At 48.4% G+C, this 24,290-nt stretch overlaps 1 long non-coding RNA gene across 2 annotated transcripts in view; it reads right to left on the bottom strand.

Annotated features, from left to right (window-relative positions):
- The window catches only part of LOC119964782, a 163,349-nt gene that overhangs the window by 46,672 nt on the left and 92,387 nt on the right, over positions 1-24,290 (bottom strand). The gene's annotated exons all lie outside the window — the stretch shown is intronic.

Raw genomic sequence — 24,290 nt, 5'->3', positions numbered from 1 at the left:
GTGAAAAGTATCTCAACAGATCATTAAGTACATGGGAAGACAAGGGAACAAAAGAAAATACATAATAGGGCAACACAAGATAAAAGCAAATTACTGCGGATGCTGGAATCTGAAGCGAAAGGGAAAATGGTTGAAAATCTCAGCTAGTCTGGCAGCATCTGTAGGGAGAGAAAAGAGCTAATGTTTCGAGTCCGATGACTCTTTGCTTTGACAAAGAGTCATTGGACTCAAAACATTAGCTCTTTTCTCTCCCTACAGATGCTGCCAGACTTGCTGAGATTTTCAACCATTTTCCCTTTCGCATAGGGCAACACAAGATATACAATGTAACTATATAAGCATTGGCATCGGATGAAGCATACAGGGTGAAGTGTTAATGAGGTCAGTCCATAAAAGGGTCATTTAGGAGTCTGGTGACAGTGGGGAAGAAGCTGTTTTTGAGTCTGTTCGTGCATGTTCTCAGACTTTTGTATCTCCTGCCCGATGGAAGAAGTTGGAAGAGTGAGTAAGCTAGGTGGGAGGGATCTTTGATTATGCTGCCCGCTTTCCCCAGACAGTGGGAGGTGTAGATGGAGTCAATGGATGGGAGGCAGGTTTGTGTGATGGATTGGGCTGTGTTCACGACTCTCTGAAGTTTCTTGCGCTCCTGGGCCGAGCAGTTGCCATACCAGGCTTGATGCAGCCTGATAGGATGCTTTCCATGGTGCATCTGTAAAAGTTGGCCAGGGTTAATATGGACATGCTGAATTCCCTTAGTTTCCTGAGGAAGTATAGGCGCTATTGTGCTTTCTTGGTGGTAGCGTCGACGTGGGTGGACCAGGACAGATTTTTGGAGATGAGCACCCCTAAGAATTTGATCGAATAACTCCATCAGATGCTCCAAATGTTCTTTCCATGTCTAAAAATCACCAGATCATCTATGTATACTGCACAATTGGGTAATCCTGAAATGACTTTGTTAGTTAACCATTGAAATGTGGCTGGGGCGTTTTTCATGCCAAATGGCATAACTTTGAATTGGTATATACCATTTGGAGTCACAAAAGCTGAAATTTCCTTCGCCCTTTTGGATAAAGATACCTGCCAGTAACCTTTAAGTAAATCCAGTTTGGAAATAAAAGCTGATTGTCCCACCTTCTCAATGCAGTCCTCCAAGTGTGGGATAGGATAAGAGTCTGTCCTTGCAACTGCATCAACCTTTCTATAGTCCACACTATACATTGGTTACCTAACCTTTCCTTACCATTTCTCCCTTTTGCTTCCCCTTCCCCTCCCCCCACATCTACATCTGTCACAGTTTATCCTCTGGTGTTAGTTTCTCTGCTGTTTGGCCTTTCACACCTTTTGTTCTCTCTGGGGACTGCCATTAGCACTCTTTCCCCATAGTTTCTGTGGCTATTAGCACCCGTTTCCCTGGGTTTCTGTGGCTATGGCACATCTTTCATTCTCACTCCGCAGTATTAATATTTCCCACTTTCTCTGTCTTACAGTAAGAAGTCTTACAATACCAGGTTAAAGTCCAACAGGTTTGTTTCGAATCACTAGATTTCAGAGCACAGCTTCTTCCTCAGGTGAATGAAGAGGTAGGTTCCAGAAACATGCATCCTGAAGAGGTGGAACCCACCTCTTCATTCACTTAAGGAAGGAGCTGTGCTCCGAAAGCTAGTGATTCGAAAGAAACCTGTTAGACTTTAACCTGATGTTGTAAGACTTCTTACTGTGCTCACCCCGGTCCCATGCTGGCATCTCCATGTCTCTGTCTTATAGTTTTGACAAAGGGTCACCTGGACTCGAAACATTAGCTCTTTTCTCTCCCTACAGATGCTGCCAGACCTGCCGAGATTTTCCAGCATTTTCTCTTTAGTTTCAGATTCCAGCATCCGCAGTAATTTCCTTTTATCGTTGGGTACCATCCAGTTTCCGTACCTATGGATACGTACTCACCATTTACTATGGGTGAGCTCCATTGGCTGTAACCCACTTCATTTATGCCATTTTAAAGCATGCTTTCAATTTCTTTTTTAACCCGTGCCAATTTGAAAGGGTTAAGTCCATATGGATGTTGTTTAATTGGAACAGCATTTCCCACATCTACATCATATATAACCATTTTAGTACTTTCCAACTTATCTCCATAAACTTGCCCATGTGATATTAATAACTCTTTCAGTTCAGTTCATTTTTCCTCTGGAAGGTAATTGAACAATTTATCCCAATTTTTAAGAGCATCCTCAGTATCTAATTTAATTTGAGGAATGTCAAATTCAGAGTCATCTGGATTTGATTCTTCACTTTGAGTTAGAATCACTAAAACCTCCTCATTTTGCTCTCCTTCCCTTTCAAAGTACCTTTTAAGCATATTCACATGACACACTTGGTGAGTTTTCCTTCTATCTGGTGTTCTTACCACTTAATTTACCTTACTTAATTTCCTTTCAATCTGATAAGGTCCACAAAGCCTTGCTTTTAAAGGTTCACCTACCACTGGTAACAACACTAAAACTTTATCTCCACTGTCAAAACAATGAACTTTTGCTTTCTTGTCTGCTACCTGTTTCACATGCTGCACAACCTTCAAATGTTGTCTAGCCAGTTCAGCTGCTCTATTTAATCATTCCCTAAAATTTGACACGTAATCCAATAATGTAATTTCAGACTGCTCACTCACCAATTTCTCCTTAATCAATTTAAGTGGTCCTCTTACCACATGACCAAAAATTAGTTCAAAAGGATTGAATTTGGGTGACTCATTAGGTGCATCCCTAATTGCAAACAATACAAATGGAATTCCTTTATTCCAATCCTCTGGATAATCTTGGCAATAAACCCTCAACATTGTCTTTAACATCTGATGCCACCGTTCTAACGCTCCCTGCGATTCTGGATGGTACACCATTGATTTAAATTATTTTACTCCTAAGCTATCCATAACTTCCTTGAATAACCTTGAAACCTAGTAGACACATCCATTATAGTCAAAAGATATTGATTCCCACTTTTCGTTTTAGGAAGCGGTCCTACGCAATCAATTAAGGCCCTTGTAAAAGGTTCCTCAACTGCTGGAATGGATATTAAGGGTGTTGGTTTTATCACCGCTTGAGGCTTCCCAATCACTTGACATGTGTGACATGATCGACAAAATTTAACTACATCTTTATGTAGTCCAGGCCAATAAAAATGTTTTGTATTTTAGCTTGAGTTTTCCTTATTCCCAAATTACCTGCTACTGGTACCGCATGTGCTACTCACAACACTTCCTTTCTATACCCTACTGGCAATACTACTTGATGAACTTCTGCCCACTTTTCATCTGCCTGCATATGTAAAGGTCTCCGTTTTCTCATTAAGATACCATTTCTAAGGTAATAACATTCTGGTATACACTCATGTTCCTCTTCAGTGTATGCTTTCTGATACATCCGTTTTATTTCTATATCTTTCTGTTGTAACTCCGCCAATTTTCCTGAACTAAAAATATCCACCTCATCATCCACCTGTTCTTGTTCTTTTCCAACCATCTGATCAAAAATAGTTTCTGATAATTGAACTTCAACTTTATCTTCACTCTTTGATTTCTCCTCTTGTCTTAACCTGTGACTTTGTGACCTTGTTACTACACAATCCGGAAAAATCCCAGGATATTCGTCCTTCAACAATTCAGTTGTTTGATTTTCCACTAGCTTATTGTCCCACCTTCGATCCAGCTATATCATTATCCAAAGTAAACTGTATTCCTGGACAAGATAATTTCTGTATTACTCCTACTACCACTTCACCACTCTTCACTGGACTTTCCAACTTTACCTTACCATATGTAATGGAACTCTACTCTTCTCACCCTGGATTCCACATATTACCACCTTTTCTGACAATATTCCTCCCAAACTACATAACTCCTCATCTCTTACCATCAAAGATTGACTAGCTCCCGTATCTCTTAAAATTCTAACTTCTTTACCTATTCCTCTTGGAACACACGAGTAAACTTTACACAAATAAATTATTTTAAAAGATCTGGCACCTTCTTATCAATCACCTCTTGATCAGGCTGTACATTATTTTGCACCTTTGTTGTTTCAATTGGGCTTTCCTTTACCACTTTAACAAACACCACTGGTTTATTCTGTTTTACCACATCAGCCTTCCCAGCCCTTTGCCTCAACCCCCAACACGGTGACTTTACATAGCCTAGTTTATTACAGTAAAAACATTGGAAAACATTCATTTCTCTTCCATCCTCCTGGAATTCTTTTTTAATCTGAGGCACATTCTCCTTATTATCTCACATCAGAGCCCCTTTACCTTTATCACTTGAGTATTTCTCATGTCCCCAGTTTCTATCCCTCACAGGCTGAAACTGATGTTGGAAACCAAACTTTGATTTATGAACTAATTCATAATCATCTGTCATTTCTGCTGCTAATCTAGAAGTTTTAACTCTCTGTTCTTCCACATGAGTTCTCACTACATCAGGAATTGCATTTTGAAACTCCTCCAAAATTATAATTTCTCTTAGAGCTTCATACATTTGGTCTATTTTCAAAGCCCTTATCCACCTATCAAAATTACTCTTTGATCCTTTCAAACTCCATGTATGTTTGACCAGGTTCTTTCCTTAAATTTATAAGCCTTTGGCTGTAGGTTTGAGGCACTAGTTCATATGCACCTAAGATGGATTTTTTGACCTCCTCATACGTCCCAGATACCTCCTCTGACAGTGATGCAAACACTTCACTCGCTCTACAACCAACATTGTTTGAATCAGTAATACCCACATGTCCTGTGGCCATTTCATTTATTTAGCTACCTTCTCAAATGAAAAGAAAAAGGCTTCTACATCATTCTCATCAATCCTTGTCAATGCTTGGACATATTTAAATAGGTCCCCACCAAGCCTTCGACTATGTTGCTCTTTCTCACTACCCTCATCACTATCTTCAAATTGTACGTTTCTCTTTACATCCACCAATTCTAACTGACTGTCACGTTTCATGACCATTTTCTGAAGTTCAAAGTCTCTCTCTTTTTCTTTTTCCCTGATCTGTACCTCCCTTCTCTTTTTGTGTTCTGCTAGGGCTATTCTTTCTTTTTCCCTCATTTCGAATTCAGCTGCTTAAATTATTTTTCATGTTCTAGCTGCTTGATCTGTAATTGAATTCTTGACATTTCCACTGTGTCTCAGACAATTTTAAATGCTGAGCTACCGCCGCAATTACCTCTTCTTTTCGTATTTTATCAGGTAATGTTAACTGCAAAGTTTTTGCCAAATCTAAAAGCCTTTTTTTAGTCTCTGTTTGTGAGGTCCTGCGTGTGACCTTTTCCACCCCAAAAATGTCTGAGTCTCTGAAAGAGCCATTGTCCACAACACACTCCCTACTTATACTGGAATATACCACCTGAAAAGCAAACACAATTATGCTCATCCCTCACTGTCTTTAAATTCACGAAGCCAACCCAATCACAAAATATAGACTTTTTATCCTGGACGAGCCCCAATTTATTATGGGCCAGGATTTAGAAAAACTCCAAAGTATATCATGAAGTGTTTATTAGTTTTGGTTACGAGGAGCACACGGGCCTGTCTTTCACGTGTTATTCAACAGAGGCCTTAAGTACTTTTAATCAAAAACAACGTTTATTCTATGAATTTAGTTAACATTTTTATAAACACTCACAGTAAGCATTTTTATCAACTACAAACGTAAATACCCCATACAGCTACAGTATTCTTGTGTATAACCCTTAATAAATTTCCCCCTTTAAGCTGTTCCAATTTGATAACAAGATCCCATAAACCTGCTCTAGGTCTTCACCACCTCCCTACATCTGACACAGAGGACTGCTGTGTCAGGCTATCCTCCACTGTCCGGCACGGCAGTGGGGCAAAGTGCTGGAGGTTAATGATGAAGAACATGTGGCCACCTCCAAGGAGGATGAGGATATGAGAAGGTGACAGACCAGCAGGGCTGGAAGACGAGGCCAGGGAGGAACCTGAGGCCTAACTGGAGGCTGCAGAACAGGCAGCAGCGGTGAGAGTCCTGTAAGCCCGGGGGGTCAGGGACGCCCTCATACTCGCCTGATTCACTTAGGACATGGCCGGTCCGTCATCACAAACTTACCCACCCACCACACCATTTCCCACCCTCCCAGGGTATGTATCACATCACTCCAGGGTGCTGGGACTGTGCAGCGGGTCACCATCGAGGGCAGGGGGGTGGATGATAATCCGCAGAGACTGGGCACTGATGCTCCTCAATCTATGCCACAGTCTGACCCCTGCCTGTCTGCTGAGTGCTCGCTCACACCCATCGCCTGCACGTGGTATGCTTTGTGGAAGAAAGTGACAGAGGCTTCCTACTGGTTGTGCACAAGGGTGTTTATTGTCCAATATAGATCTCCCCTCTCTTGATGGTGCCGCACCCCCCCCCCCCCAACCTTCACACACCTCCTCCCTACCTCTTCCCCCCTCCCTCGGTGCCCTCAGTGATCTTCGATGTGCCTGGCCCTCCTAGCTCTACTACTATGTCTAGATGCCCCCAGGCTGCACATCTGAGGTGGAGGAAGCCAGCTGCTTACCTCATCTCATGGCCTTCGAAGCCCCTGACGGGCGGGCTTTGGGGGCTCTGGGGCCAGAGGGCCCCGGCTCACTGGTCAATGGCACATGCACAGCCCTGCTACCTTGTCCCGTGTGCTGACCCCGAGACACGGCCTCAGCAGAGGCGTGGAACTTGGAGGAACTGGTGGCCACCGTTGCCCCCCCATGGGATGGGTCTGGGTTGGCACTCAGCGTCCCCGCTCGGTGCCCATAGGACCCTGGGGTCCACCTTGGAACAAGGGGCAGCTGGTTTGAGCCCTGGCTGCCCCTGCATCACCTCCCTGGCAGTTCTCTATGGTCTGCACCATTGTGTCGACGCCCTCGGTGATGCTCCCCAGTAACTGGGACATGCTCTGCAGTGCCTCGGCAATGCCCACCTGTGACTGGGACAAACTCCACAGGGCCTCTTCCCATCATGATAGATGTAAATAAAATGTTCTCTTTGAAACTATGTAATACCAGTGTTTTTCAAACTTTTATCCCTGGAACCACTTTTGCCAACTGGATCACCTTCAGGACCCACTTGATGGCCGACACAGACACGATGGGCTGAAGGGCCTCTTTATGTGCTGTAAAACTCTGACACTATGAAAGTGGGAAGATAGTCAAAATGCAGAGGTTTATGTCAATGTTTGAATTATGGAAAAAGACAGGTTTTGCATTTTGCTAGCACCTTCACAACTACATGAGTACAAAGTAGCTTCATTGCTGTAATGTCAGTTTATTCACAGCAAACTCCCACAAATAGCAATGTGATAAGGACCACGTCATCTGTTTTTGTGATGTTGATTGAGGGATAAATGTTAGTTGGGACATTAGGGATAATTTCCTGCTCTTATTCAATATAGACCCATGGAATTTTTACATCCGCATGAGAGGCAGTCTCCATGTAACATGGTAACTAAAAAAACACATTTCTAACAGGACAGCACCCCTGCAGTACTACACTGACGTGTTAGCCTAGATGTGGAGGTGACCCCACAACCGTCTGTATGATGTAGAGACGGGCGTGTTACCCACAGCCATGCCTAACAGAAAGGAAACAGTACAGAACTTCAGGCTTAACAGCCCTCGATCTTTTTTTGGAAAAATTTTAATGAGGTATTTTTTGGCATTACAAACAACAACAGTATATAAACAGTGTACTAAGAAAAATAAACATAGTGCAAACACCGACACCCATCCCTCCAAGCCTCGCCTATTTAACCTCATATTCTACGCCAATTCTTGGCAAAGAAGTCGATGAACGGTTGCCACCTCCGGGTGAACCCTAACAAAGACCCTCTCAAGGCGAACTTAATCTCCAGGCCGAGAAAGCTCGCCATGTCAGTTAACCAGGTCTCCGACTTCGGGGGCTTTGAGTCCCTCCAAGCTAATAATATCCGTCTCTGGGCTGCCAGGGAGGGAAAGGCCAGAACATCTGCCTCTTTCTCTTCCTGGACTCCCGGATCTTCCAACACCCCAAAAATCGCCACCTCTGGACTCAATGCCACCCTTGTTTTCAATACTCTGGACATGACATCCGCAAACTCCTGCCAATATCCCCGAAGTTTTGGACATGCCCAGAACATGTGGACATCGTTCGCTGGTCCTCCCGCACATTTTACACACCTGTCCTCCACCCCAAAAAATCTACTCATCCGGGTCACTGCCATATGGGCCCGATGGACCACCTTGAATTGGATCAAGCTGAGCCTTGCACATGTAGCGGCCGCGTTGACTCTGCTCAACGTGTCCGCCCATAAGCCATCCTCCATCTCTCCCCCAAGCTCCTCCTACCACTTACGCTGCATCTCCTCCGCCCCCCATTAGTTATTTGTAGATGTCCGAGACACCCCCCTCTCCTACCAATCCCCGAGACACTACCCTATCCTGGATCCCCCTTAGTGGCAGCAGTGGGAAGGATGATACCTGCCTATGCAGAAAGTCCTGCACCTGTAAATATCTGAAGTCGTTCCCTCTTGCCAACTCAAATGTATCCTCCAGCGCCCTGAAGCTAGGGAAGTTCCCCCATCCTCTCAAATCCCGCCCTTCGCCATACTCGAATCCCCCCATCCAGGCTCCCTGGGGCAAACCGGTGGTTGTCACATATTGGGGACCAGACCGATGCTCCCACTACTCCAACATACCTCCTCCACTGACCCCAAATCCTCAAGGCCGCCACCACCATGGGACTGGTGAAATATCTCACTGGCGGGAATGGCAGAGGTGCCGTTATCAACGCCCCCAAGCTGGTGCCCCGACATGAAGCTGCCTCCATCCGCTCCCAAACCGACCCCGTCCCCACCACCCACTTCCTTATCATAGCAATATTGGCCGCCCAGCAGTAATTACTGAAGTTTGGCAGGGCAAGGCCCCCCCTCCTCCCGATTCCTCTCGAGCATCACCTTCTTCACCCACAGGGACTTACCCGCCCAGACAAAGCCCAAAATGATTTCATTAATCCTGTTAAAAAAGGACTGCGGGATGAAAATTGGGAGGCATTGGAACACAAATAAAAATCTCGGTCGGGCCGTCATCTTAACCGTCTGCACCCTCCCAGCCAGCGACAGCGGTAGCGCATCCCATCTCCGAAACTCGCCCCTCATAGGCTCGACCAACCGGGACAAGTTCAACTTGTGTAACCGGCTCCAGTTCCACGTCACTTCTATCCCTAGGTACCTGAAACTGTCCCCCACTAACCTAAATGGTAGCTCCCCCAGCCGACCCTCCTGACCTCTTGCCTGGACTACAAACATCTCGCTCTTTGTCATATTCAGTTTATATTCCGAAAACCGGTCAAATTCCCCCAAAGTCACCATGATCTCACCCATCCCTGCCCCTGGATCTGCTACATATAAGAGCAGGTCGTCCGTGTACAGCAAGACCCCTATGCTCCCCCCCCCCCCCCCCCCCAACCAGTCCCTTCCAACCCCTTGAAGCTCTCAGAGCAATCGCCAGCGACTCTGTAGCTAATGCAAACAGCAGTGGGGAGAGGGGGCATCCCTGTCTTGTCCCCGGTACAGTCTAAAATAGTCCGAGGTCGTCCTATTCGTCCATACACTAGCCTCCGGGGCCTGGTACAGCAGCCTAACCCAGTCGATAAAGCCCCTACCGAACCCAAATTGTCCCAACACCTCCCATAAATAGTCCCACTCCACCCAGTTAAATGTCTTCTCCGCCACCACTACCTCAACCTCCCTGCTCTCCGGGGGCAACATAATCACGCTGAGCAGCCATCTTATATTGGCCACCAACTGCTTGCCATTGACAAACCCAGTTTGATTCTCCATAATCATACCCGATACACAATCTTCAATCCTGAGGGCCAAAACCTTGGCCAGCAGCTTAGTGTTCACATTGAGCAGTGAGATCGGCCAATAGGACCCACATAGCTCCGGGTTCTAGTCCCACTTCAATATTAACGAAATAGTGGCCTGTGACATCTATCCCTCGCCTCATTGAAAACCTTGACCAACAACGGCCCTAATATCCCTGAGAATTTCTTGTAGAATTCCACCGGGTACCTGGCCGGCACCGGGTCTTTACCCGACTGCATTGCCTTCAAGCCCTCCCCTATTTCTTCGGCCCTAATCGGGCCCCCAGCCCATCCACCAGCTCCCTGCCCACCCTACGGAAGGTCAGTCCGCCCAAAAAGTGCCTCATCCCCTCGGGCCCCGTGGGGGGTTCCGAGCGAGAGTCTGCTGTAAAAGTCCCTGAATGCCCTGTTTAGCCCAGCCGAGTCCCCGACCAGATTCCCGTCCCCATCAACCACCCTCTCTATTTGCCTGGCTGCCACCCTCTTCCTAAACTGCTGTGCCAGCATTCAGCTGGCCTTCTCCCCATATTCATAAACCGTCCCCCTCGCCTTTCTAAGCTGCTCCACTGCCTTGCCTGTGGACAACACCCCGAACTCAGCCTGCAGCCTCCGACTTTCCCTGAACAGTTCCACCCCCGGGGTCGCCGCATACCTCCTATCTATCTGTCGAATCTCCTTAACCAGTCAGTCCGTCTCTGCCCTATCCATCCTGGCCCTATGAGCCCGGATCAGAATCAGCTCCCCTCTCACCACTGCCTTCAGCGCCTCCCAGACCACCGCTGCTGAGACTTCCCCCGTGTCGTTGACCTGCAGGTTGTTCTGCAGGCACTTCCTTACCTTCTCGCACACCGCCTCGCCCACCAACAAGCCCACGTCCAATTGCCATTGCGGGCACTGGAAGCTCTCCTCACTAACCTGCAGTTCCACCCAGTGTGCGGCACGGTCCGAGATAGTGATGGCCGAGTACCCCGTGTCCACCACCCCCGCCAGCAAATCCCTGCTCAAAATGAAAAAATCAATCCGGGAGTACACCTTATGCACATGCGAGTAAAAAGAAAACTCCCTCCCCGTCGGCTGCATAAACCTCCGTGGTTCAACACCCCCCCCCCCCCCCCCCCCCCCCCCCCCCCCCCCGCCCCATCTGCTGCATGAACCCTATCAGTTCCTTTGCCATTGCTGGCACCACTCCATTTTTGGACACGACCAGTCCAGGCCGGGGTCGATGACCGTATTAAAAGCCCCTCCCATCACCAACTTGTGCGAGTCCAGGTCAGGTATCTTCCCCTGTACCCTCTTTATGAATTCTACATTGTCCCAGTTTGGCACGTAAACATTAACCAAGACTACCTGCCTCCCCTCCAGCTTACCATTCACCATGACTTAACGGCCCCTCCCCCCATCCGAGACTATACTGCCCACCTGGAATTGCACCCACTTATTGATTAAAATGGCCACCCCTCTAGTCTTGGTGTCCATCCCCGAGTGAAAGACCTGACTGACCCAGCCCTTCCTCAGCCTGACTTGATCCGCTACTTTCAGGTGTGTCTCCTGCAACATCACCATGTCCGCCTTCAGAGCCCTCAGATGCGCGAACACACGTGCCCTCTTGACCGGCCCATTCAGCCCTCTAACATTCCAGGTGATCAGCCTGGTTGGGGGGCACCGTGCCCCCCCTCCCCGCTTGTCAGCCATCCCCTTTCCTGGGCCCGCCCCCAGCCCATGCGCCACGCCTCCATCGGCCCGCTTCTTGGCAGCCCCCACCCCCCTACCTCCTCTCTGTCCTAAAACATAAGTTCCTCCCTCGTCAGCAGAGTAACTCCCCCCTTCCCCCCTAGCAACACCACCTTGCAACCTAACCCCTGCCCTATATTGACCATATACACCCCCCTCCCACTGTGCTTCCGTAGACTAGCTCACTTAGCTAGCCTGGTGGCCCTCGCCTCTGGTGCCACAAAGTCTCCCACCTATTGTTCCCTATTCCTCTCCCCCCCGCCCATCGAAACCACTTCCCTCCTTAAACCGAGACCAAACAATCTCCCAATTACCATAGGAGACAACCTAAAATGAAAAAACCCCCAAAGAACCCCACCAATAGTGCAAATCAAAGTCATAAAAAAGTAAAAAGCTTCCACCAGCCATCCCCACCAAAACACCAAAAATCCATAGAAACCAAATAACTTTTACTTCCTCATCTTCACCCAAACTTAAAAGCAGAAGAAAAACGACAATCAAAACCTATAAACATCACTTGGAAAAGTTACCACTTAAAACCAAAAAGTTCTCAGTTCTGTGCCAGCCCCTTCTTCTTGGCAAAGTCCATCGCGTCTTTCAGCGATTGCTGGTCCTCCTGTGTAACCCACAGACGCGCCGGATAAAGCAGCCCAAATTTCACCTTCTTCTTAAACAGGATCTCGTTCACTTGCCTGAAGCCTGCCCTCTTTCTGGCCACCTCCACACTCAGGTCCTGATAGACACGCAATATGATATTGTCCCATTTGCAGCTCCTGGTACGCTTTGCCCACTGGATAACACACTCCTTCTCCAAAGATCTGTGGAACCGGACCACCATCGCCCTTGGGGGGTCTCCCGGTTGTGGCTTCCTCGCCATCGCCCTGTATGCCCTGTCCACGTACAACGGTCAGGGAAAGGCCCCCTCCCCCAGAAGCTTCTGTAACATACTCGCCACAAACGCGCCAGCATCAGCCCCCTCAGGGAGACCAACAATTCTTAAGTTCTGCCGGCGAGTTCTGTTCTCCAAATCTTCCACCTTCTCCAGCAGCCTCTTCTGCTGATCCTTCAGCACCCCCACACCTCCAGCTCAACCACCGTCTGGTGCTCCTCCTGATCCGCCAGCGCTTTCTCCAACTTCTGAATCGTCCGATCCTGGGCATCCAGCCTGCGCTCCAGCCGATCGATCGACTCCTTTATCGCATCAAGACAGTCCCGTTTCTGTCTGGCAAAAGCCCTCCTGGATGACCTGCATCAGCCCCTCTGGCGATGGCTGGGCCGTCACAGCAGGGGTCCGAACATCAGCCATGTTGTCTTCAGTTGCCACCTCCACCCAGCCCTTGCTTATCCTTTTATTTCTTCCGTTTCAGTCCCTTGGGGTTCTCCGTTCCATACATCACTGTGTGGATCCAGAGCCGAATCGTCTGCACCTTCAAAACCACAAAAAAGTCGGGGGGAAAGGTCGAAAAGTCCGGCCAGAGCGGGAGCCACCACGTGCGACTAACTCCCTCATAGCCGCCACCGGAAGTCTCAATAGCCCTGAATCTTAAAGATAATCTTGCAGGATAAGATGAAGTATGCTAATAAATTTTCGGGGAAGGTGAATCCAGAACATTACTGTAAATTAAACTGTGAGAGTTGGACAAAGGGATACAGGTTTAATCTCGAGAAGGCCACTTTTAAGATTGATATTTTCACTCACGATGCAAGCTATTTGTGGGGGGTTGGTGGTGGGGGGGGGGTGGGGGGGGTGCAGACAAAGGCAGTGAGTTTCCATAAAGTTTGGAGGATTTTCCTTCGGTAACTATTGTGAAAGAGTCCGAATTTAATTCTTCTGTTCCAGGTTTAATCTGGTAAATGTAGCAAAGTTTGCTGCGGGTGAGAAAGAAAAAGATGGTTTTCTACAAACCCTATTTCCCCTCAACATATATTGAATGGATGCGTAATCCCCAACCTGGTGTTTGGCTTCCCAAAAGCTCCTTCCAACGGGAGAGCCGAGAAAGAGAGAATATCTGGAGGGCTTGTAGGGTGGGGGTCTGTGCCAGAGCTAGCAGGGTGGGGGTCTGTGCTGGGGCTTGCAGGGTGGGGGTCTGTGCCAGGGCTTGTAGGGTGGGGGTCTGTGCTAGGGCTTCCAGGGTGGGGGTCTGTGCTAGGGCTTGCAGTGTGGGGGTCTGTGCCAGGGCTAGCAGGGTGGGGGTCTGTGCTAGGGCTAGCAGGGTGGGGGTCTGTGCTGGGGCTTGCAGGGTGGGGGTCCGTGCTAGGGCCTGCAGGGTGGGGGTCTGTGCTAGGGCTTGCAGGGTGGGGGTCTGTGCTAGGGCTAGCAGGGTGGGGGTCTCTACTAGGGTTTGCAGGGTGGGGGTCTGTGCCAGGGTTTGCAGGGTGGGGGTCTGTGCTAGGGCTAGCAGAGTGGGGGTCTGTGCCAGGGCTTGCAGGGTGGGGGTCTGTGCCAAGGCTTGCAGGGTGGGGGTCTGTTCTAGGGCTTGTAGGGTGGGAGTCTGTGCTAGGGTTTGCAGGGTGGGGGTCCGTGCTAGGGCTTGCAGGGTGGGGGTCTGTGTTGGGGCTTGCAGGGTGGGGGTCTGTGCCAGGGTTTGCAGGGTGGGTGTCTGTGCTAGGGCTTGCAGGGTGGGGGTCTGTGCCAGGGCTAGCAGGGTGGGTGTCTGTGCTAGGGCTTGCAGGGTGGGGGTCTGTGCTAGGGCTTGCAGGGTGGGGGTCTGTGCTAGGGCTTACAGGGTGGGGGTCTGTGCTAGGGTTTGCAGGGTGGTGGTCTGTTCAGGGGTTGCAGAGTGGTGGTCTGTGCCAGGGCTAGCAGGGTGGGGGTCTATGCTAGGGCTAGCAGGGTGGGGGTCTGTGCCAGGGCTAGCAGGGTGGGTGTCTGTGCTAGGGCTAGCAGGGTGGGGGTCTGTGCCAGGGCTAGCAGGGTGGGGGTCTATGCTAGGGCTAGCAGGGTGGGGGTCTATGCTAGGGCTAGCAGGGTGGGGGTCTATGCTAGGGCCAGCAGGGTGGGGGTCTATGCTAGGGCTAGCAGGGTGGGGGTCTGTGCCAGGGCTAGCAGGGTGGGTGTCTGTGCTAGGGCTAGCAGGGTGGGGGTCTGTGCTAGGGCTTGTAGGGTGGGGGTCTGTGCTAGGGTTTGCAGGGTGGGGGTCTGTGCTAGGGCTTAGCAGGTGGGGGGTCTGTGCTAGGGCTTAGTAGGGTGGGGGTCTGTGCTAGGGCTAGCAGGTGGGGGTCTGTGCTAGGGCTTGAAGGGTGGGGGTCTGTGCCTAGGGCTTGCAGGGTGGGGGTCTGTGCTAGGGTTTGCAGGGTGGGGGTCTGTGCTAGGGCTTGCAGGGTGGGGGTCTGTGCTAGGGCTTGCAGGGTGGGGGTCTGTGCTAGGGCTTGCAGGGTGGGGGTCTGTGCCAGGGCTAGCAGGGTGGGGGTCTGTGCCAGGGTTTGCAGGGTGGGGGTCTGTGCTAGGGCTTGCAGGGTGGGGGTCTGTGCTAGGGCTGCAGGGTGGGGGTCTGTGCTAGGGCTTGCAGGGTGGGGGTTCTGTGTCGGGCTTGCAGAGTGGGTCTGTGCTAGGGTTTGCAGGGTGGGGTCTGTGCTAGGGCTTGCAGGGTGGGGGTCTGTGCCAGGGCTTGCAGGGTGGGGGTCTGTGCTAGGGCTTGCAGGGTGGGGGTCTGTGCCAGGGCTTGCAGGGTGGGGGTCTGTGCTAGGGCTTGCAGGGTGGGGGTCTGTGCTAGGGTTGCAGGGTGGGGGTCTGTGCCAGGACTTGCAGGGTGGGGGTCTGTGCTAGGGCTTAGCAGAGTGGGGGTCTATGCCTAGGGCTTGCAGGGTGGGGGTCTGTGCCAGGACTTGCAGGGTGGGGGTCTGTGCCAGGGTTTAGCAGGGTGGGGGTCTGTGCTAGGGCTTGCAGGGTGGGGGTCTGTGCTAGGGCTAGCAGGGTGGGTGTCTGTGCTAGGGCTTGAAGGGTGGGGGTCTGTGCTAGGGCTAGCAGAGTGGGGGTCTGTGCTAGGGCTTGTAGGGTGGGGGTCTGTGCTAGGGCTTGCAGGGTGGGGGTCTGTGCTGGGGCTTGAAGGGTGGGGGGCTGTGCTTGCTTCTCTACAGAAATAGGGACTGAGTCTCTTGCTGGGAGATCCTGAAAAGCTACTCAATTTAAAGTTAGCTGATTGAAAGTCTTCAGTTCAGTGAAGAATTGGATTGATTGATAATGACCAGATGTCCTTTTACTCGGCTTCAGTCTTGTCCATGATAATAATAACAATAGTCTTTATTGTCACAAGTAGGCTTGTGCAATGACGTTATGGTGAAAAGCCCCTAGTCACCACATTCCGGCGCCTGTTCAGATACACAGAGGGAGAATTCAGAATGTCCAAATTACCTATCAGCACCTCTTTCTGGACTTGTGGGAGGAAATCGGAGCACCCAGAGGAAACCCACATCGACACAGAGAGAACGTGCAGACTCCGCACAGACAGTGACCCAGCCGGGAATCGAACCTGGGACACTGGCGCTGTGAAGTCACAGTGCTAGCCACTGTGCTACCGTGCTGTTTTGGTTCCAAATTACAGCTAACTGTCTGGCTTGCTTTTGAGGTGTCTGCCAGATTGCCAGTCCACTCTGCTTCTCACTCCTGGGCTATGCATTCTCTCTTATCTCCCCTCACAAAAGTCATTTTTTGCATTCTTTCTGTTTTCCATCTTGCTGGTCTTACCCAGTAGTTAATTTCAGGGTGCACTGTGACCCTTTTTACATCTGCCCGCGACCCACCCGCGTGTCGTGATGTCAACTTTGAAAAAGCCTGGTGTATACCATTGTAAATAAGGAAAATGATTATGAAGACGATGGTCACACATACAGTGATAACCTGGGATATAAGTGTTGTGGATGCAGTTGTTGTTCTTGTACTTTTTGGCGTTTTATCAATTTATGTGTTGTGCAAATTTTGATATTAAATGTTAAAATTCCAATAAAAATATTTTTTTTAAAAATTGGATCCATGTCCGTTGGTGGCCATATTCGTCAGATTCGCCAGTGGTTAAGTCTGGGGCGAAGGCAGATGGCCTCGTCTTTACTTATTGGTAGCCCAAAGGCGAATTCTCCTTGGGTGGAGGTCTCCTACTCCACCTCATGCCTCGGCTTGGTTGATGACCTCGTGTCGTTTCTACATTTGGAGACGGTCAAATACACCATTACGGAACCGATGGAGTGATTGTACCTAAGTTGGCAATCATTTATTTCCCCTTTTAAGTAGTAGTCACTGTCAGCTGTTAGGGGGTTTAGTTTAGTTGCTGTGTTTAAGCTAATGTGTGTTTCTCTCTTCTATTGTGTATTTATGTTTGATTGTTTCAGGTGGTTGTGTTTAATATGAAATCGTTTTTAATAAAAATATTTTCAAAAGGTCAAAGGCTTCAGATGCATGGGAACACCACCATCTTCAAGTCCTCCTCCAAGCCACACATCATCCTGACTTGGAATATATTGCCATTCCTTGCACCCTGGCTTAGTGCAAATGAAGGCCTGGCCAAATTTCACTCTGGCCTCAGGTTGACAGCTTTGCGCAACCTGTAGAGTGGGGATCTACCTGACTTTCTCCACCACATTCCCAGTCACAGGAGCTTTCCCCTCTCCTGACCTTCCATGCTTCCCTGCCTATCTGCTGAACTAATATATTTACACATCCTCTGGACCCATCTTTTGTTTCATTACTTGTCCCATTACTACTCCCTTTTGCTTCGCACCGTCATCCATTTCACGGCAGGAATTGGTAAAAGTTTAATTTCTCCTGTTTCCTGCCTCCTTGTTTATTTTGCCAGCCACTTTTCCTAGAATGTTATTATCTATGGGAAGGCTGCAATAACTCTTCAAGGCTAATTACATTATCCCTCTACACACTCACTTAGGTTTAGGTATCTGCGTTCCTTGACATATTTCCAAAAACCTTTAACAGCAGCCCGTTAAAAGGCTGTTGACACATTTCTTCCAGCTATCCTCTGATGAAGTGCCAACATCAAACCCTATATGGGCCGGAATTGGTTGCGTTTACTATAATGAGGCTGGCCAAGAGGGTGTGACGAGGCAACCATCTAACTGTATTGGACTCTGAACCAAACAGCAATACCATACAGATCCAGTGATAATTAAATATAGCAGCCCCAAATTGAACCTTGGTCTCGATGCCCCTGCCAGGCACGTGCCGTTCCGGTTGACCACAAAAGTTCAGTGGAGTCAGTCTTCCTGCAGAGCCCAGATCATAGCATAGATCATAACAACTGGCCCTACCATCATCAAGAGAGGCAGGGAAATAATTAGAACAAATGTTTATTCCTGTTTTACTAACATTCATGAAGTATCCTCTATGGTGTTAGCCTGTCAGTTATTTTAATGTCTGATCCAATTTTTATTCCCAACGTTTGTTATGGTTAGACAGCTTCACTTAGTCAAGAGCTAATGTTGGAATTGTCAAATTCCTCTGATTCTTACTGATAATGATTTAAGTGCCGGTTCAAAAATTCCTCTCAGAACATTCAGTCTCACCCAGTGTCACCCACAGCAGATAATGCTAATCACAGAACACTGCAACATTCCATCTGAGAGATGCACTGACACTGGGAATAGCAGGCTTGTGAGTCCTTTTGACCTTGAGTTCTGCTAGATTGCTCTTCGGACTCTTGCTCCTTTTCTTTCTCTAAATGGCCTCTTATTTTCACCATTCTTTAACATGGTACCCATTATTTTCTTTGAACTTTTCTTCTACATTAGTGGTGCCATATAAATGCAAGTAGTAGCACGGTGGCACAGCAGTTAGCACTGCTACCTCGGGTTAGCACCGGTTCGCTCGCAGCCCCGGATCATTGTCTGTGTGGAGTTTGCACATTCTCCCCGTGTCTGTGTGGCCCTCACCCCCACAACGCAAAGATGTGCAGGTAGGTGGATTGGCCATTCTAAATTGCCCCTTAATTGGAAAAAAAATTGTGTACTCTAAATTTATAAAAATGAATAAATAAATAAATGCAAGTTGTTGTTTTCTACATTTGCCACTTTTCTGAAAACCCCCTTTGCATTGTTTAGTTCCATCACACAAACCCACTTCCCAGCGTTGACTCTGTCTACACCTCCCGCTGCCTTGGGAAAGAGGGCAGCAAAATCAAAGACCCCTCCCACCCAGGATATTCTCTCTACCAACCTCGTCCATCGGCAGAAGATACAAAAGTCTGAGAACATGCACCAACAGATTCAAAAACAGCATCTTCCCCACTGTTACCAGACTCCTGAATGGCCCTCTAATGGACTGAACTGATCTTTCTACACATCTTTTCTACCTGATGTCTATATCTATGTATTTACATCGCGTATTTATCGTATGTCCTGTTTTTCATGCATGGAATGATCTGCCTCGACTGTACACAGAACAATACTTTTTACTGTACCTCGGTACACGTGACAATAAATCAAAATCAAAATCTTTCCACACAGCCAGGCTTTGAACATTTTCCAAGACTTTACAGCTTTTTAGCCTCAGCACCATTTAACAATTTTAGATTTAACCACAGCTCCCATTTTCTCAGATAGTATGGAGGGTGACTGTATTAAAACTGCTGGGAGTGAGGAGGTGTGAGCTTCTGCTTGGAGTAGGCATACTCTATTCAAATACAACCTGGAGAGCAGTGATCTACCCGACTCTAACCACCACGTTCCCAGCCACAGGAACTTTCTCCTTTCCTGATCTTCCATGCTTCCCTCCCTGTCCATCTGTTGATCATCGTCTGTTACATTTACACATCCTCTGGACTCATGTTTTGTTTCATTGCCTGTATCATTACTACCTCCTTCTGCTTTGCACGATCTCCCCTTTTGTTATTTAAACACTCCTGCCCTTTCCCCATCACAGACCTGCCCGTGTCCTTTCCCCTTCCCACCGCTCTCATCACCCCACATTTTCCTTAGCTCTGTGCTTGCTGAAAAGAATCTTTTAATTTCAGCACCTTTCTAATGATAGGTCAATACTGTAGCAAACCTAGAGGGGGATAGAAGTACAGGGGTGAAATTAAGTTGTAATTTTAAAAAGCCAAGTTAGGACATGATAATATATTGGCAAGTTTTTTATATATTATTTTATAATCTTTATTGGCACAAGTAGGTTTACATTAACACTGCAATGAAGTTACTGTGAAAATCCCCTAGTTGCCACAGTCCGGAGCCTGTTCTGATACACAGAGGGAGAATTCACAATGTCCAATTCACCTAACAGTATGTCTTTCGGGACTTGTGGGAGAACACCAGGGGACCCGGAGGAAACCCACAAAGACACGGGGCGAACTTGCAGACTTCGCACAGACAGTGACCCAAGCCGGGAATCGAACTTGGGACACTGGAGCTGTGAAGCCATAGTGCTAACCATTATGCTACCCTGCTGCCCTTAGTGATGTCAAATATGTTATTTAAGTATGTAAAAAGCAGGAGGCTAACTAAGGGACAAGTAGGACAGATTAGAGACCAAAGAGGTAACATGTGTGAAGGTGAAAAACTTGGATATGATTCTCAATGTTTTACATCTGCCATCCCAAAAGAGCCATGATGTGGAGATGCCGGCATTGGACTGGGGTGAGCACAGTAAGAAGTCTTACAACACCAGGTTAAAGTCCAACAGGTGTGTTTCAAACACTAGCTTTCGGAGCACTGCTCCTTCCTCAGATAGTATGGAGGGTCAGCCTAACCTCAGATTTGGGCAAAATATGGATAAAATTATTAGGACAAAAAGGGATTGTTATTTAGAAAGGCACACGTTGTGGCAGCACAGTGGTGCAGTGGTTAGCACTGCTGTCTGACAGCGTCGAGAACCCGGTTCGATCCCTGCCTCGGGTCACTGTCCGTCTGGAGTTTGCACATTCTCCCCGTGTTTGCGTGGGTCTCACCCCACAACCCAAAGATGTGCAAGGTAGGTGGATTGGCCATGCTAAATTGTCCCCTAATAAAAAAATGGCACACATCAATCAAGAACAGTTAACATGGATTTGTTGATTAAATCTTCTGAGGTGACAAGGAGAGTCAATGAGGGTGTCACAATGGATGTAGTCTATTTGGATTATAGCAAAACATTTTAAAAGTAAATTTTGTGTACCCAATTCATTTTTTCCAATTAAGGGGCAATTTCGCATTGCCAATCCACCTACCCTGTACATCTTTGGCTTGTGGGGGCAAAACCCATGCAGACACGGGAGAATGTGCAAACTCCACACGGACAGTGGCCCGGAGCTGGGATCGAACCTGGGACCTCGGCGCTATAGCTAAACTTTTGACAAACTGCCTCATAGCAGTGTGATCAAAAATGTAAGAGCCCATGGCATTCAAGAGTGAGTGGCAAGTGGTATCCAAAATTAGCTCAGTGGCAGAAAGCAAAGGATGAGGAATGGTCAATGATTGCTTTTGAGACTGGAAGCTGTTTGTTGCTTTTTGTGGTATATGTCAATGATTTGGAGTTACATTTAGGTGGCAGGGGTGTAAGAATTTTTCAGTTGATGCAAAAATTGGTTATGTTGTTGATAGATAGAAAGCTGTAGATTGCACAATTGTAACCAATGGACTGGTCAGGTAGGTAGAAAAATTGCAAATAGAATTCAATCCTGAGGACTGTGACACAATGTATTTGGGTAGGGCAAAGCAAAGGAATACACAATAAATGGTAGGTTCCTGAGAGTTGGAGACACTGAGGTATCTTGGAAAGTACATCCACAAATGTCTGAAGGCAGCACACACGTATAAGCTGGTCAAGGAGGAAACAGGGGACTTCTGGTGACGGCGGGCGGGAGGCAGCCGCACAATGGAGGGCTCCCGTTCGGGAACGGCATTTTCGAGGCTTTAAGCCCGGTCCCAGGGTCCACGGAGGCGGCAAAAGCAGGGAGGAGGCACGGAGGAGGCACAGTGAAGGCACAGTAAAGGAAAATGTCGAGGGTGAGCAAAAAAACGGCCATATAAAAAACAGCTGAAGGTCCGTCGGGGAGTGGAAAGGTCACTGCGGGGTCACCAAGGAAAATGGAGGCTGGAGCACCAGGGAAGGCCGCATTGCTTACGGCTGAAGAAATGACTACGGTGATGGCTACGGAATTCGAAAGGCAGTTTACAAAATACATGGAGACAATGAGGAAGGAGATGAGGGAGGGTTTGAGTGTGCTGGTGGAGGAGGCGATTTCCCCGGTGACAACGGCGGTGGCGAGCGCAGTGGCGGAGGTGCGGGAGCAAGGGGAGGCGCTGAAGGAAGCGGAGGAGACATTATTGCAGCATGGTGATCAACTTACCTCGATGGGGAAGGAGATGCGGAAGGTGATGGAGATGAACAAGGATCTGCGAGGAAAAATGGAAGACCTCGAAAACAGATCCAGGCGACAGAATTTGAGGGTTGTGGGGCTGCCCGAAGGAGTTGAAGGGCCGAGGCCGACTGAGTATTTTGCCGCGATGCTGGCGAAACTACTGGGGGAGGGGGAGGATCCCTCCCATATGAACTGGATCGGGTCCATCGGTCGGGGAGGCCTGTACCAAAGGCAAGTGAGCCACCAAGGGTAGTGACTCTGTGCTTCCGTAGGTACAGTGTGAAGGAGAAGGTCCTGTGCTGGGCCAAGCAGAAGCGGGTGGTGCAGTGGGCTGGAGCTGGTATAGGTGTATACCAGGACTTTACTGTGGAGCTGGTGAGGAGGTGGGCTGCCTTCAACCGGGTGAAGAGGGCACTGTACATTAGCAAGGTGCAGTGCGGCATTATATATCCAGCGAAGCTGGGGGTGACTTACAAGCTCAAGGACTTTTATTTTGGAACGGCGGAGGCAGCGGAGGAGTTTGCGAAGGCAGAAGGACTGTGGCAGAACTGAGAAATTCAGAAATGGCCATGTGCCGATGTAACCTCAGGACTGTATTTTCTTCTTTTTTGTTTCACTGCGTGCAGGTGTATGGGCTAAAGGAGCCAATGTTGTATATATTTGGACAAGGAAAGTGATGGGACTTGCACTCGAAGTGAGGGCTCTTTGGGGTGTAGGAGGATATGCGGGGTGTGTGTGCTAAAAGGGGATTTCTGGGCTTTCCTAGGGCCGGGCAAGGGAGAAAGGGATCAGGGCAGGGGCCTCCACGATGGCCGGTTTAAGCTAGCCAGTGAACGGGAGTGAGGTGGGGGGAAGGGCTGCGGCCATCGGAGCCTGGCAGGATAGGGTCCGAGTGGTCTAACCGGGGTGGAAAGTTGGGGGGAAGGAACCGAGGTTGGGGGGCGGAGTTTTACAAGAGGCAATGGAAGTGAGGAGTTGGGGAGGAGTGAGGGGGCGGGGTTTACAACTCTTGGGTATCATGTACGGCACACTTTGAGGTTGGATGGCGTTGAGTGTTGCTGGGGGGGGGGGAGTGGACTCTATGGTGACCATGGGCTGTCCCAGACTCCTTTTTCTTTTTCTCCCTTGTTTTTTGTTTCCACCGTGGGAGGGTTTGTTTTATTGGATGCCTATATTGACAGGTGGGCAGTTGTTTGGGGTGGTGGGAGGGTGGGATCGTTGTTATTGTTAAGGAGATTGATTTTGTATTTGTTACCGTTTACTGTCTGTGGGTGGGGTGTAAATTTTGAAGGAAAATTTGAAAATGGGGAATAAAAACATTTTTTTTTTAAAAAGGAGGAAACAAGGATACTTTGTTATTTGCTGAAGCTAATAAGATTATAAACCATTGAGATTCTAATAGGGAGGTTTTGCTGGGACTGTATAAAACTCTACTTAGGTCACAGCTAGAGTACCACAGTTCTGATCATCACATTATAGAAAGGATATGATCACATTAAAGAGAATACAGGGGAGAGATTTTGGAGGATGTTGTCAGGAATGGAGAAATTTAGACACAGGAAACAGCTGGATAGGCCTGACATTTTTTTGAGGGAACAAAAGAGGCTGGGGGAGATTTAATTGAAATATATCAAATTATGAGGGGACTAGATAAAATTGATAGGAAGGACCTATTTCCCTAAACAAAAAAATCAGTAACTGGGGTCATAAAAAGTAATTGGTGGTAGGATTTGGATATGTTTATTGTCACATGTACTGAGGTACAGTGAAAAGTATTGTTCTGCGTGCAGCTCAGACAGATGATTCTGTACATGAAAAGAAAATATATACGGGAAACTTAAAAATACACAATGTTCATAAAATACACAATGTAAATACATAGACGCAGGCAAAGAGTGAAGCATACTCAGTAGAGAAAATGTGTGAAGAGATCAGATCAGTCCATAAGAGGGTCATTTAGGAGTCTGGTAACAGTGGGAAAGAATCTGTTTTTGAATCTGTTAGTGCGTGTTCTCAGATTTTTGTATCTCCTGCCCAATGGAAGAAGTTGGATCAGTGAGTAAGCCGGGTAGGAGGTGTCTTTGATTTTGCTGCCCGCTTTCCCAAGGCAGTGCGAAGACACCTATCTCAGACTCCTATTTGTCGACTACAGCTCAGCCTTCAACATCATCATTCCTACGAAACTCGGGCGGAGTTCTCCGCAGGGAGCCGAATTCGTGAAGGCCGTCGTGAACTCGGCCGAGGTTCACAACGGCCTCGGAGCCCACTCCCCGCACCTAATTCACCCCCACCCGGGGGGGGGATAGGAGCGGGCCTCCGTCTTTCTTGGCAGCGACCTTGTCACGCCGAGAATGTGAAGTCATCCGCGCATGTGCGGGTTGCTGGTTCC

Source organism: Scyliorhinus canicula, chromosome 4 (genome assembly GCF_902713615.1).
Source record: "Scyliorhinus canicula chromosome 4, sScyCan1.1, whole genome shotgun sequence".
NCBI classification, from domain to species: domain Eukaryota; kingdom Metazoa; phylum Chordata; class Chondrichthyes; order Carcharhiniformes; family Scyliorhinidae; genus Scyliorhinus; species Scyliorhinus canicula.
This window is presented reverse-complemented; position numbering and strand designations above follow the sequence as displayed.